This window comes from Schistocerca nitens, chromosome 9 (assembly GCF_023898315.1).
Source record: "Schistocerca nitens isolate TAMUIC-IGC-003100 chromosome 9, iqSchNite1.1, whole genome shotgun sequence".
In the NCBI taxonomy this organism is placed as follows: Eukaryota; Metazoa; Arthropoda; class Insecta; order Orthoptera; family Acrididae; genus Schistocerca; species Schistocerca nitens.
The window spans coordinates 354,894,405-354,905,484 of NC_064622.1; the positions used below are offsets into that span (position 1 = coordinate 354,894,405).

Here is an 11,080-nt window from a genome sequence, read left to right on the forward strand (position 1 = left end):
TCATTATTATAGTTTCAGTTTCAAAACCCTGTAAAAGAGAACCACTGCTCAGAGTGACCTCAAATTTGAACAGTATACCACTGACGCAAGTAAAGAAAAACAATTTAACCAAAATCTGACCAATGGATGGCACTGCAAGGGTCAGAATATGCACACCAAGCAGACTTGCGGCACACGGCTTTTGTTCAGTTTGCGTCCGAGACGCGCAACATGACTGTGTCCACGAAGGATCGCACGGTGCTTGTAAAGCACTTTTACAAGAACGGTGACTGTGCGAAAAGACAGATTCTTTTCAAGAGCAGTGTGGCAGAGGGAGGAAAACAGTTTATCCGACGTGTGTCGAAGACGTGGCCACAGCATTGCAGGAGGGGTCGGGTGCGGTTGTGTGCAAACAAGCAGTGCACGGGGAATTGCCCGAACGCTGGACAGGCCTGCTAAGTCGGTGCATAAAATCCTACGAAACATCCTGCAATGCTGTCCATAAAAAACCATCCTGTTGAAGAGTTGCTTCCATCTGAAATTCCAACAAGACGAATGTTCGCTCAGGAACTACTTGCTCGTATGGAAGTGGACAATGTGTGGTCATGAAATATTCTGTGCACAGACTAAGTCCATTTCCATCAAGGACATGCCAATACGTAGAATTGCAGAATATGGGCAACGGAAAATCCGCATGCACATGTGCATCACCCATTACCGTTTCATTTCGCGGAGGTGACTGTGTGATGCGGGTTGACAACATCGTTTATCGTAGGGCCGTATTTTTTCGAGAAGATGAGTCTTGGAGGACTTGTTACCTGTACTGTCACTGGTAAACACTACGAGATTCTTTTCCGCACCAATGTCATTCCAACCCTTCACGGTGTGGAAGCGTGAGTAGGATCATTTTTATGCAAAATGGCGCTCCTCGACACGTTGCACAGCCAGTGAACCGCCTGCTGCAGAGGCATTTCGGAAATGCTAGAATCATCACAAAATACTAACTGAAGGCACGCATTGCACAACGCATTCTGAACGTCGTTCCCGAGGCATTCTGATATGTTGTGGAACATGCCGTTTCTCGATTTGAACTTGTGGCAAAAAATGCCGACAGCGAACTGAACATGTCTTGCGCCAGTCTCACGACAATTAGAAACCGATTTCATTACGCTTTTTACGCACTTTTTGATTTCGGAATTTTTCCCATCCAATGTGGTAGACTTCCGACCTCGCCGTGGTGGATGGGCTGACCTAACTAATAGTGCACAACTGTTGACTGCTGAACTCGCGCAGTCATGCTCACTGAAAGGTACGCATGGTGTAATGTGCAACTGAAACCACAGCCGTGAAACTGCGATTCGTCTGTCGTTTGCAGCCAACCCCATTTACACTAACACGCTTAGAGCGCCAGATATTGGTAACTTTCTCTTTCAGTTTTTTGTCCCATGACATTTTCCCGTGCGTCAACAAAAATGTTCAAATGTTTGTGAAATCTTATGGGACTTAACTGCTAAGGTCATCAGTCCCTAAGCTCACACACTACTTAACCTAAATAATCCTAAGGACAAACACAAACACACACACACACACACACACACACATGCCCGAGGGAGGACTCGAACCTCCGCCGGGACCAGCCGCACAGTCCATGACTGCAGCGTGCGTCAACAGTATGCTGTTCAAATCTGACGTCATTTTCTTTCTACAGCGTTTTTAAACTGCTGACACTTTAATTATGGGCACCCTATACATACACAAGGTTGGCCACGGCGTGTTAATCTGCACGCGAGCACCACATGCGGACCGCGTGCTGGCCGAGGCCGGCGTGCCTCGGCTTTTCTCAGTACCTATAGAAAGTACTGGGAACAGTGCGACATTTCACTTAGCTTCTTTTACAATGTGCATGCATGCATCTCTGAAGGAACAGACTTTTCTGATGATCTATAACTGTACTAAATATCGTCAAATTTATTTGCTTATTGCGAATTCTTTGACGTATTGGGTACAGATACAGTACCTATGGGTGAAATACGAAAATTTGTGCCGGACCGGTAATGGAACCCGGATTTCATATTTATCGCGAGCGGTCGCTTTGTCAGCTTTGGCTAACCGTGCATGCTCTCTGGGCTGACCCAAACCTCCATATGCCACGCGGTCTACATCCCCTAATGCTGGTAAAATTACTTGGATTCCCGCAATATGGAGAATGAGACTACACATTCAAAATTATTGTTGTCGTCGTGAGTTAAATCTCTTGAGAAAGAATTAGTTGAGGTGTGCAGGTGACCAACATAGGCACCACGCTGAAGCACAACTGGTCAGCAGGGTACGCTGCACTGGTGCTGAACATCCAGTGCACTGCATGCGGGACAACAGTGTCAGTGGGGGCTGTCTCATAAGACGCCACGTAGCACAAATTGCAGGTCCAATTAATTCGTTACTGGTCACAGTTAATGTGCTGCAACAAGTACATCACTGCACTAGATTTTAATAGTTTGAGAGGTGAAAACGCGTTGTGTAGACTTTGTGTATGGTTCATTTTATGTCATACATTGCGCCGTATGAAATATAGCTAACCTACTGAAATTGTATTTAAAGGTGAGAGCAGAACGGTATCTGTGTCTGTTCTCGAGATATTGGTTTTTATATCTACGAAAGTGTCACATGTAGTGCATCCAGTTCTATGTGTGACATGGATCATGTAAGTAGTAACACCTGTTGTCCTTCATAAATTGATCGAGATATGAAACCAAGATTGTTTACAAATGATGGCACGCTAAACGATGCACATTTTGGCGTGTGATTAATACGCGAAACCATTTTATCTATCGATATATTGAAGTAACTATAGTTTTCCTGATGGTACAATGTATTTTTAAACGTATTTAATGTTTCGTCAAAGAAGAATACTACGGCACTGCACACATTAACATTAAAGACATGCTAGGCGTCCTCCCTAGCTTTAATCGAAACCTGTTTGTAGTTACATTACAAGAATTAGTTCCTAAGTAACTTCATGTTTTAATTGTTTCAGTTTCCATCGCGAAATTTTTCTTATTTACAAGCTTTAGAATGCTTTATAACAACATTTAATGGCATCAGCTTGCCAGCTAGTCCCTGACAACAATACTAAAATGGTCTTTTACGGAGGCGTTTGATACTCATATACACTAAGATGGTGTCTGTTCTTTCGGACAGATACCATCGGTGACGATGCAGCTCGTTAGAATGAAATTACAATGAAATGAACACCCTCAGCTGCTTACAGGCGTTGACCTACGTCAACGGGGACAGATGAAAATGTGTGCCCCGACCGGGACTCGAACCCGGGATCTCCTGCTTACATGGCAGACAGACGCTCTATCCATCTGAGCCACCGAGGACACAGAGGATAGCGCGACTGCAGGGATTTATCTCTGACACGCCTCCCGCGAAACCCACATTCTTAACGTATTGTTCCGCACTACATTCGTAGTGCCCCCGCCCATTATACTCATTACTCGCGGCGCGTTGCCGATTCCCGTAAGAATTCGGGCACTGTTTGTGCATTCGCACAGAAGAAGAATGTAGTGCGGGACAATACGTTGAGAATGTGGGTTTCGCAGGAGGCGTGCCAGAGTTAAATCCCTGCAGTCGCGCTATCCTCTGTGTCCCCGGTGGCTCAGATGGACAGAGCGTCTTCCATGTAAGCAGGAGATCCCAGGGTTCGAGTCCCGATCAGGGCACACATTTTCATCTGTCCCCGTTGACGTATGTCAACGCCTGTAAGCAGCTAAGGGTGTTCATTTCATTGTAAGTTTGATACTCAGTTTTAGTTTCTTTTATCGAGTGATATCAAGTACCACGTATAACTGTCTGTCATCATCAACACAACTCACACGTCCAGTGAAACAATTACAGCATACTGTGATCAGTCCCACTAATCAAAGACAGATTAATAATTCATTATTTTCATCATGGCAGTACAACAGAGGTAGTGGCGGAGAACATACGGTGCCATATGTAATTTTACTTACGTTCGAAACAGGCTTATGTCTATTGAAGTTATTTTATTGGTCTTGACGCAGACGCTGGGCTAAGACAATTTTCATTTATTAGTGTGTATGACTTCTGAAGAAGGCTATATTATTATAGCTGAAACCATGGTCAAGGTTTAAAATAAACATAATTTAGTGCAACTGTGGGCCGTTTTTCATTCGAGAGGATTAATAATTATTTAGCGACATAATCTGCTTTAATGTGTCCACTTAAACACTAATAATATGACCTATATAAATTCGCCACTTGATTGCCAAAATACTGCAGATACTTTCGATTAGTTTGTATGCCCAAGATAGACAATAATTAAAAATAGTTTTCCATGAAATAATCGATGATAGACTGACGGGAAAAACCTCAACATTAAGAAGGGGTTGTGCGATGTAACGAATGTTGGTAGCCGTGTTTTTGCATCTGAAAGATTACCCAAATTTAAATTTCGCACCAATCGCGAAAGAGTCGCGCTAGTAGAGCCACTATGAGGATGTAAATGATGTCTGCTTTAAACACACGCTGCCGGCCGCGGTGGTCTCGCGGTTCTAGGCGCGCAGTCCGGAACCGTGCGACTGCTACGGTCGCAGGTTCGAATCCTGCCTCGGGCATGGATGTGTGTGATGTCCTTAGGTTAGTTAGGTTTAAGTAGTTCTAAGTTCTAGGGGACTGATAACCACAGCAGTTGAGTCCCATAGTGCTCAGAGCCATTTGAACCATTTTAAACACACGCTGTTACGGTCGTGTGCATTAGTTACCTTTGGGCCGCGCAGGATTGGCTGCGCGGTCTGAAGCGCTGCAGTCATGGACTGTGCGGCTGGTCCCGGCGGAGGTTCGAGTCCTCCCTCGGGCTTGGGTGTGTGTGTTTGTCCTTAGGATAATTTAGGTTAAGTAGTGTGTAAGATTAGGGACTGATGACCTTAGCAATTAAGTCCCATAAGATTTCACACACATTTTCTGAGTTACCTTTGAGACTGGACATGGTGGGTTGATGTTAGTCAAGAATGCCTTGACGGCGACAAAGACGCCATTATCAACACCTCAATGAGTTTGAAGGAGGTCGTGAATAGGACTACGAGAAGCTGGATGTTCCTTTCTGCGATACAGCAGAAAGACTTGGCAGGAAAGAAGCCACTCTACATGACTGCTTTGCAGCAGTGGTCATCAGAATGTACAGTCGCAAGAAGATCGGGCTCTGGACGGCCACGTGGCATTACCGAGAGGGAAGACCATTATGTTCAGCGTATGGCTGTGGCGCATCGTACTGCGTCTGCAGCAGCAATCCGAGCTGCACTTGGCACCACAGTGACACAACGCACTGCTGCAAATCGGTTACTTCAAGGACAGCTCCGAGCCAGACGCCCTGTAACGTGCATTCAACTGACCCCAAACCACCGCCATTTATGACTTCAGTGTGAGAGCTCACTGGAGTTGGTTGGTTGGTTGGTGTTGAAGGGACCAAACAGCAAGGTCATCAGTCCCTTGTTTCAAATGTGGTCCATTCCGATAGTGTGACATCTCAGAAAAGTCAGAACGATAAAAGGGAAAAGGCTAAAACATGTAAAAGGGCAGTCATGTTGGTAATGGTAAAAACAAAATATGAGCTCACTGGAGGGCAGGGTGCAGGTCTGTTGTGTTTTCTGATGAAAGCTGGTTCTGCCTCGGTGCCACTGATGGCTGTGTGTTGATTAGGAGGAGGCCAGTTGAGGGCCTGAAACCGAGCCGTCTGCATGCTAGACACACTCGACATACACCTAGAGTTGTTCCGGGGTGCGATTTCGTATGACGCCAGGAGCACTCCTGTGAGTGTCCCACCCTCCCTGACAGCAAAACTGTACGTCAGTCTGGTGATCGACATGTTGTACTGCAATTAAAAACAGCTTTCCAGCGGGTGTTTTCCAACAGGATAACGCTCGTCCACATACCGCTGTTGTAATCCAACTGAAATCCGCTTTCGCAGTACAGAGTGGATCAGGATAAGATTGTGGAAAGGGGCCAAGATCAGTTACTGTTAGTTATACAAGAACACAGACAACTTTATTGCTCAAACAAATGCACAGTTTTCTCTTTAAAACAACGAAGATCAATTCACGGCTGAGGGCCCAAATAACTTCTCCAGAATAAGTTTGAATAATTGCTTTTAAAACACCAGGATTTAAAGTAACGGCTGAAGGCCTTACTTAAGCAAAGTTACAATATCTTCTCGGCTAAAGGCCCAAATAATAATTCAGATCAGCTAAGGAATTCTTTAAAAGCCAAGCATTTACAAAGTCCGGCTAAAGGCCATATTAAGGAAAATTCAAGTTAACTCCTCGGCTGAAGGTCCAATCAAAAATTTTCTTCACATACGAGGCTTTAAAGATAAGCTTTTACACAGTACAACAGAAAAACATCTTAAGAAAACTTGAAGTATCTTGTCGGCTGAAGGCCCAAACAATTGCTCAAGAATAATTAAAGACAACCTTAAGATAAACATTTACAGAACACGGCTGAAGGCCGTTTCAAGAATGTAAGATAATTGAAGGGAAACCTTACAGGCAAGGATTTACATATTAAAGAACAGATTCTGAAACAAACGTGGCTGAAGGTCTAAATACAGAGCAACAAAAGTTTTAATAAAACACGGCTGAAGGCCTAATTTCAATCATTAAAACAGCATTAATACACTAGAGAAGCCCAAGCACAGTACTTGCAAGATTACAAAAGGGGAAAACACAAACTAAAACCATAACAAATGGTGTTCAGAAAATACTCCAGGATCGGTCTGAGAAGTTGCCTTACGGGTGTAGCGAAGTGGGACAGGAAGCCGAGGCTTAAGGTCGGATAAGAGAAGGCAGCACAACACAGGGACGGTTCACGACCGACCGACCGACCGACCGACAATCTGACCGATTTCGCACCGTCAGATCCAGCTGCACAAACAATAATAAATATCGGCCGATGACGAGTAAACCAAAGTACCTATACGAGGGCAGTTCAATAAGTAATACATTTTTTTTCTCGGCCAATTTTAGTTGAAAAAACCGGAAATTTCTTGTGGAATATTTTCAAACATTTCCGCTTCGTCTCGTATAGTTTCATTGACTTCCGACAGGGGGGCCGCTGTACGGAGCTGTTAAAATGGCGTCTGTAACGGATGTGCATTGCAAACAACGGGCAGTGATCGAGTTTCTTTTGGCGGAAAACCAGGGCATCTCAGATATTCATAGGCGCTTGCAGAATGTCTACGGTGATCTGGCAGTGGACAAAAGCACGGTGAGTCGTTGGGCAAAGCGTGTGTCATCATCGCCGCAAGGTCAAGCAAGACTGTCTGATCTCCCGCGTGCGGGCCGGCCGTGCACAGCAGTGACTCCTGCAATGGCGGAGCGTGCGAACACACTCGTTCGAGATGATCGACGGATCACCATCAAACAACTCAGTGCTCAACTTGACATCTCTGTTGGTAGTGCTGTCACAATTGTTCACCAGTTGGGATATTCAAAGGTTTGTTCCCGCTGGGTCCCTCGTTGTCTAACCGAACACCATAAAGAGCAAAGGAGAACCATCTGTGCGGAATTGCTTGCTCGTCATGTGGCTGAGGGTGACAATTTCTTGTCAAAGATTGTTACAGGCGATGAAACATGGGTTCATCACTTCGAACCTGAAACAAAACGGCAATCAATGGAGTGGCGCCACACCCACTCCCCTACCAAGAAAAAGTTTAAAGCCATACCCTCAGCCGGTAAAGTCATGGTTACAGTCTTCTGGGACGCTGAAGGGGTTATTCTGTTCGATGTCCTTCCCCATGGTCAAACGATCAACTCTGAAGTGTATTGTGCTACTCTTCAGAAATTGAAGAAACGACTTCAGCGTGTTCGTAGGCACAAAAATCAGAACGAACTTCTCCTTCTTCATGACAACGCAAGACCTCACACAAGTCTTCGCACCCGAGAGGAGCTCACAAAACTTCAGTGGACTGTTCTTCCTCATGCACCCTACAGCCCCGATCTCGCACCGTCGGATTTCCATATGTTTGGCCCAATGAAGGACGCAATCCGTGGGACGCACTACGCGGATGATGAAGTTATTGATGCAGTACGACGTTGGCTCCGACATCGACCAGTGGAATGGTACCGTGCAGGCATACAGGCCCTCATTTCAAGGTGGCGTAAGGCCGTAGCATTGAATGGAGATTACGTTGAAAAATAGTGTTGTGTAGGTAAAAGATTGGGGAATAACCTGGTGTATTTCAATGCTGAATAAAACAACCCCTGTTTCAGAAAAAAATGTGTTGCATTACTTATTGAACTGCCCTCGTACTTCGGTCACGGTCTCACCAAGGTCAAGGCATCACACACCACTCGAGACAAGTTTAAAAGAATACATAAAACACAAGTCACAACTGTCAAACCACTACGGAAGAAGGCCGCGGATTCTAGGCAACAACACACACCACTTATTATCACACGCGTCTACGGCTGAAGAAAGAACAATCCACCAAAACGAAGAACGGGCAACTACTTACTCAACTTGAGGATCCTGCTTCGGAGGAAAGCGAAAAGTCGCTCACACAGCTAGCGCCTCCAATGCAACAGCACGTGCCCGCCGCCAAAAGCCCCGGCCTGGCTTCGCGCTGTGGAGACTACGTCGCTGCTCAGTTCCAACGAACCAACAAGGTCCAACCACATCCCGACCCGGAAAATGGTGTTCGTCCTGAGGATCCAAGATGTCGTCGAGAGATATGACCGGCCGAGCAAACGACCAACGGCAGCGCACTTTCGCCAACAGCGCTGCCGGTGAATACTAACAGCATACGAACCCGACCTTTGCTGGCTGCCAACTCTTTCCCGACTGATCCTGGTGTCAGTGTTCAGCAGACCACATGTCGCCATCCGACGACCAGCCGACCGACCGGCCAACGGTCTTCCGTCTGCGTCGACCACGGTCCTGGCGCGTACCTGCACGATGCGGACCTGCCTGCTACTGACTGCAAACTCGTCCCACAGCCGAGTAACGACGAACCCGACTCAGTCCACAACCCAAAGGGGACTGAGACTCCGAGCCGACTGACTAACATGCGACTCTCTGCCTTCCGAGTGACTCTGCCGACTCTCTGCACCGACTCACTCCACCGACTCGTTCCTGTCAGAGCAGAACCCGAACCTACCATCGATAACGCTGGTGCTGCCACTCACGGACAGCGAAGATGAGCAAGGATAGTGGCGCCAGAAGACATTAACACAAAACTAAAAAAAAAAAAAATATTCTCGCCGTTTCAGAAATGCAGGAAGCAGGAAGGACAGATCACAATCATGAGCCACGCAGGGCTCTATTGAGTGTCGACCTGTCTCGGCCTGCTTGATCAGGATATCTGCCTACAATCGAGTGCATCCCAGGCTTCATCGAACGACTACTCCAGCATTATCCAAAAACTGCGTTAGCCGCCCCTGCACTGACAGACAAAGTGCAACAGGCATGGGACTCCATCCCACAAACTGACACCCGGCACCATGCATTCACATTTTCCAGCTTCCATTCAACATTCTGGCAGTAACACCGGTTATTAATGTACTGGTATTTCACATTTGCAACTGCTTGTCTCGCTCTTACGTTAACCTATGATCTTGCAATTTTAATCACTTAAATACTCGTATGTTACCTCGACATGTGTGTTCCCGATAGTATTATTACTCCACATTAATTATCTTTTGGTGTTGCGATTTTTTTTCCAACGGTGTATGAAACCAACTGATCGCGTCCGCTTCGTAGAATCGCTCGTCGCACGGTGCCTCGAGCGTGTAGCTCACGTAGGGCAATTCAACGACTGCCGATTGATATTGATATTCTGGTGGCGTTCGCAACAGTTCGTCCTCGTAGGACAGCGGCTAAAGCGGTGGTGCGGTCGCGGAACGGTTTGTGTCGTGTCAGAGTGAGGATGGCAGCAAGTGGCTGCTCGCCGAGCCGGACAGGCGCCGCTCGGCTGCGCCGCCAGAGCTCGGCGGGCTCGAAGCGTGGCAGCGCAGCCTGGAGAAGCTGTCAGCCAGGCGCGTCGAACAATGCCAGCCGCGCCGCAATTTGCGGCTATCTGGAGCCCTCCCGTCCCACCCCACGGCGCCCTTGTCTTCGCGGTTTGACAGCAGAGTGCGCTATTTGCAGCACAATGTGCACCAGGCTAGGGGCGGGGGAGGAGTGGGGGACCACAATCTACACGCCTCCTAAGGCTACACACACACACACACACACACACACACACACACACACCTAAAGAGGCTGCAGGCGGGCCGTAGCGCGGCCTGTCATTCGCCTTTGCTCGGTCTTTCTCGGAAATCTCCTGAACAGCGCTACATTATATTTACACTACTGGCCATTAAAATTGCTACACCACGAAGATGACGTGCTACAGATGCGAAATTTAACCGACAGGAAGAAGATGCTGTGATATGCAAATGAACAGCTTTTCAGAACATTCACACAAGGTTGGCGCCAGTGGCGACACCTACGACGTGCTGACATGAGGAAAGTTTCCAACCGATTTCTCATACACCTACAGCAGTTGACCGCCGTTGCCTGGTGAAACGTCGTTCTGATGCCTCGTGTACGGAGGAGAAATGCGTACCATCACGTTTCCGACTTTGATGAAGGTTGGATTGTAGCCTGTCGCGATTGCGGTTTATCGTATCGCGACATTGCTGCTCGCGTTGGTCGAGATCCAATGATTGTTAGCACAATATGGAATCGGTGGGTTCAGGAGGGTAATACGGAACGCCGTGCTGGATCCCAACGGCCTCGTATCACTAGCAGTCGAGATGACAGGCATCTTATCCGCGTGGCTGTAACGGATCGTGCAGCCACGTCTCGATCCCCGAGTCAACAGATGGGGACGTTTGCAAGACAATAACCATCTGCGCGAACAGTTCGACGGCGTTTGCTTCAGCATAGACTATCACCTCGGAGACCATGGCTGCGGTTACCCTTGACGCTGCATCACAGACAGGAGTGCCTGCGATGGTGTACTCAACGACGAACCTGGGTGCACGAGTGGAAAAACGTCATATTTTCGAATGAATCCAGGTTCTGTTTACAGCATCGTGAT

General features: G+C 47.1%; 1 non-coding gene across 1 annotated transcript; it reads right to left on the reverse strand.

The window, feature by feature from the left end:
- Window positions 1-3,284: 3,284 nt before the first annotated feature.
- Window positions 3,285-3,362, reverse strand: Trnag-gcc (transfer RNA glycine (anticodon GCC)). The gene is given in 2 exon segments: window positions 3,285-3,320; window positions 3,325-3,362. It is a non-coding gene; the product is annotated as a tRNA-Gly (tRNA).
- Between the last annotated feature and the right edge of the window lie 7,718 nt (window positions 3,363-11,080).